The sequence below is a fragment of the Triticum dicoccoides genome, chromosome 6B, assembly GCF_002162155.2.
Source record: "Triticum dicoccoides isolate Atlit2015 ecotype Zavitan chromosome 6B, WEW_v2.0, whole genome shotgun sequence".
Taxonomy (NCBI): domain Eukaryota; kingdom Viridiplantae; phylum Streptophyta; class Magnoliopsida; order Poales; family Poaceae; genus Triticum; species Triticum dicoccoides.
Genome location: NC_041391.1, coordinates 170572248 through 170577531, shown reverse-complemented (window position 1 = coordinate 170577531; position 5284 = coordinate 170572248).

Below are 5284 nucleotides of genomic sequence, written 5' to 3'. Positions count from 1 at the left end.
GTACCTTCCAGCCAAGCTTCTCTCCTCTGCCTTGTTGCCACTAGCATATTATATGCCGATTGCACCGTGAACAAGCCCGTCCTTTCATGTGCCCAACTCTAGAAGTCCTCCATGGGTGTTGTGCACAGCGGTATGGTCAGGATCAGCATGGCATCAAACGCAAAGAAAGTGGAATCTATCTTAGGTTTGTTCCAAGTAGCATTGGTATGATCTATCAACTCCGATACTATGATGGGGGGTATGTTGGCCATGCACCCGTATGGACACATCATTTCCTTTCTAGGTAGCCAGTTGTCCAACCATATGTCGGTGCTTTCACCATTGCCAATCCGCTTGATAAGACCAAGCTTCAACGTGTCGCGTCCCTCTATTAGCGCTCTCCAGATCTGGCTCGGGTGGCTTCCAAGAGAGGCGTCCAAGATGGTTGTGTTTGGATGATATATGCTCTTCACAATCCGCGCACTGAGGGAAGCGGGATCATGAAGCATGCGCCATACCTGTCTAGCTAGCATTGCTAGGTTAAAAAGCTCAAAGTCTTTGAAGCCAAGTCCTCCCATGCTCTTGGGCTGAGTCATTGCCTTCCATGAGACCCAATGTGGTTTGAGCTGCCCATTCTTACTTCCCCACCAAAATTTTCTAATCAACATGTTCAAATGCTCACAAAGCCCTCTTGGTAGTTTGAAACAAGACATCGAGAACACTGGTATTGCTTGTGCTACAGCCTTAACCAACACCTCCTTCCCTGCAGATGACATCATCCTTTCAATCCACCCCTGGATCTTGTTCCACAATCTGTCCTTCAGATATCTAAACGTTCCATTTTTCGAGGCCCCCACATCAGTGGACATCCCTAAATATTTCTCGTTCAGGGTTTCATTCGGGACATTCAGAGTAGTTTTTATATCATTGCAGACCGACTCGGGGATGCCTTTACTGAAGAAAATGGAAGATTTCTCCAAGTTTACACGCTGGCCTGTTGCATTGCAATAAATATCCAACACTTGGTTCACCTTGGTAGCCCCCGCACCATTTGCCTTGAAGAACAACAGGCTGTCATCAGCAAATAGTAGATGGTTAACTAGTGGCGCTGTGGGAGCCACTTGAATCCCATCCAAATTGGATGACTCTCTTTGTGATTTTAAAAGGCACGACAGGCCCTCTGCTGTTAGCAAGAACAAGTACGGAGATATCGGGTCCCCTTGCTGGATCCCACGTGAAGGACAAAACTCATCAAGTTTCTTTCCATTGAACATAACTGAGAATTCCACTGTTGATACCATGCCCATAACAATGTCAACCCACCTAGTGGAGAATCCCAACTTAAGCATTATAGCTCGAAGATAGGTCCATTCAACTCTGTCATAGGCCTTCATCATGTCTAGCTTGAGGGCACATGATTTTTTTTTTAGCCTTGTTCCTCTTCATAAAATGCAGGCACTCATAAGATGTGATAATATTATCTGTGATTAATCTGCCAGGCACAAACGCAGACTGCTCTTGAGAGATGATATCTAGAAGTATTTGCTTTAGCCTGTTGGATATTACCTTGGATGCGATTTTGTAGAGCACGTTGCATAAGCTTATTGGCCTGAACTATTTGAGAAGTGTGGGATTTTTTACCTTGGGAATGAGGAGCAGTACCGTTTCGTTGATGCAAGCAGCAGTCTCTGTCCCCTCAACAATTTTGAGAACCACAGATGTGTCACACCCAATATTCGACCCTATCCAAAAGGAACGCGAAGGTCCCACCAAGGATAGACCCGCATATTGAAACGCTTTGCAAGGTGGATATCATTACATCAACATTACATAATAGATGGGGATACATACATAAGGCATACAATGCCACACGAATACAACATTACAATACATAAGAGCATCATCCGACTACGGATGAAACACAAACAGAAACTCAAACGACATCCACCCTGCTATCCCAGGCTGCCGACCTGGAACCTATCCCCTGATCGAAGAAGAAGAACTCCAAAACAAGCAAACATCGCTCTCGCGTCATGATCATCGCATAACCTGTACCTGCAACTGTTGTTGTAGTAATCTGTGAGCCACAAGGACTCAGCAATCCCATTACCACGGGTATCAAAACTAGCAAAGCTTAATTGGTAAGGAAGGGGTAAAGTGGTGAGGTTGCAGCATCGACTAAGCATATATGGTGGCTAACAAACGCAAATAAGAGCGAGAAGAGAGCAAACGGAACGGTCGTGAAGCTAGCAATGATCAAGAAGTGATCATGAACTCCTACTTACGTCAATCATAACCCAAAACCGTGTTCACTTCCCGGACTCCGCCGAAAAGAGACCATCACGGCTACACACGCGGTTGATGCGTTTTAATTCGGATCTGGTGTCAAGTTATCTACAACCGGACATTAACAAATTTCCATCTGTCGCATAACCGTGGGCACGGCTTTCGAAAGTTTATACCCTGCAGGGGTGTCCCAACTTAGCCCATGATAAGCTCTCGCGATCAATGAAGGATATACCTTCTCCCAGGAAGACCCGATCAGACACGGAATCCCGGTTTACAAGACATTTCGACAATGGTAAAACAAGACCAGCAAAGCCGCCCGATGTGCCGACAAATACCGATAGGAGTCGCACGTACCTCGTTCTCAGGCACACCGGATAAGTCAAGCTACGAGTAAAACCAGACCTCGAGTTGCCCCGTGGTGGCCCCGCAGGCTGCTCGGTTCGGACAAACACCCGAAGGAGCACTGGCCCGGGGGGGGGGGGCTAACATAAAGATGACCCTCGGGCTCCGGAAACCCAAGGGAAAAAGGGCTAGGTGAGGCAAATGGTAAAACCAAGGTTGGGCCTTGCTGGAGGAGTTTTATTCAAAGCGAACTGTCAAGGGGGTCCCATAAATCACCCAACCGCGTAAGGAACGCAAAAATCCGGGAACATAACACCGGTATGACGGAAACTAGGGCGGCAAGAGTGGAACAAAACACCAGGCATAAGGCCGAGTCTTCCACCCTTTACCAAGTATATAGATGCATTAATTAAAATAAGAGATATTGTGATATCCCAACATAATCCTGTCCACCATGGAGCAATCTTCAACTCCACCTGCAACTAACAACGCTATAAGAGGGGCTGAGCAAAGCGGTAACATAGCCAAGCAATGGTTCGCTAGGAAGGGTGAAAAGGTTAGAGGCTGACATGGCAAATTGGGGAGGCTTGAAGAACAAGTGATAGGTAGCGCAGCAAAGCGATAGAACGAATCAACTAGCATATCAATGATAGTAGTGAGATCCAGGGTAGCGGTCATATTGCCTGAAATCCCGCAAGGAAGAAGAACGAGTCCATGAAGAAGACGAACGGATGAAGCCGAACCAAGCGTAGACGAACGAATCCTCACGATCGCAACGAAACGGGAACTATCGAGAAGAAGCACACAACAAGGTAAACACACCACACATATACATGACATGATGCTCAACCAAGTAGGATGCATGACAAAGCTACATGAAGCTACTCATGGCAAGAGATGATGCATACAAGAGCAACACATCAAAGCAAGTTTAAATGAGGCCGGAAACAACATATAACAATTCCGGTAAGTCCTCATATGCAAATTTCGAAATTGGTCCAGATCTGAATAAACCTTATGTTCAAGTTGTAAAACAGCAAGTTAAGATGCACCAAGATGATCTACACGAGATTCTAGTCAAGATACATATAAAGTTCATTAGATTTGGAGCTACGGCCTAGAAGATATGAGCAAAACAAGATAAACATGGCATTGATGCAAAATGCATTCAAACATCAAGCAGACACACCAAAACAAGGATGCAACATGATAATATGAATCTATATGTAATTCTAAGCAAGTTTCATATAGAGCACACTCAAAACGGAGCAACGGTTCAACACATACACTCCAAACATGATATAACACCAATCTGTCCAAAACAGCAACTAGGCATCTAGCAAGCATCAAAACAACATGCTACGGCACCTCAACAGGAAAACAAAAAGCATAGACATGATGTACAGGTAAAGCATAACAAAACATGAACACTGAGCTATCTCCAGAAAAAATAGAACATGCTCAAAAAGACATGGCAAGATTGCAATTAACAGTTTCAGGCTTAGCAGAAATAACATCAGGTTGCAATGTTTAGAGCTATCAAACAACATGTTACAGAAACTTATCATGGCAAACAAAGACATGACATGAATATACTAATTGCATAGAACAAAAGTCCTTTACTGACCGTAAGCCAAAAAGGATCAGAAGATATGATGGCACCCATATAAACATAGCAAGTTTCGTTAACAGATTCAGCAAACAGGGCATGGCAGGAACAACGATAAGTAGGCATGTTGGTGAGCTTGTACCACTCACTATAGAGCATTACATGGCATGACAAGACAACCAACAGTAAGAATACATGTTTATGAAGCTAAGCATGGCAAGAACAAGTTCATAGGGTGCATGGATCACTAGCAAACCACATGGCAAAACTGAACTTAATGTTAACAGGCTGACAGCAACATTATTTAGCATCTTTGGAGCAAGATTACAACAATCTACAACAAGCTATAAATGCAACTAGGGCCATGGCTAGATAGAGCATGACATGTATAACAAAACATACTTAGTGAACATCTCCAGATTATGCATAGAATGACTTGTAGCAGCAGGTTTACATGACAACAAAATATAACAAAAACAGCCTAGCAAAACAGCAACAGCAAGTACCCTACTTAACAAGCTTGATGCACTCAGTACACAACTCACAAAAATGCATGGGTGGCACCCCTGTAAAGATGGCATGATGTAGTTCAAAACACATGTAGACATCTATCTCATAGGATGCACACACATAATGCAACAAAAATAACAAATCATCAAGTTATAACAGTTTTAGCAGATTAACACCATATAGCACTCTTGCAACAATGATTCGGGCACCAAGATGACATCAAACAAGCATGGCACAATGGAATGAAATGTAGAGCATCTTCCAATGAACATTTTGATATATCATGCGCATGAAACGAAGCTACGAATGCAGTGTTATGATGCGATGAACAGGGCTCCAGAATGCAAAATATTACGGGACTTAGCAAAAAACGGAGGGGGGAAGAGTCAACCGTTTCAGATCTGGAGCGGGACGGCGGGATCCCGAGGTTCCTCGGAGCAGGGTCGCCGGAGAGGGCCGGGGTGCCGAGGAGGCGCGGGGAGGCGGCCGGCGAGGTCGAGGCGGCCGGATCCGGTCCGGGCCGACCGGATCCGTGGCGCGCGGGCGGCAAGCTCG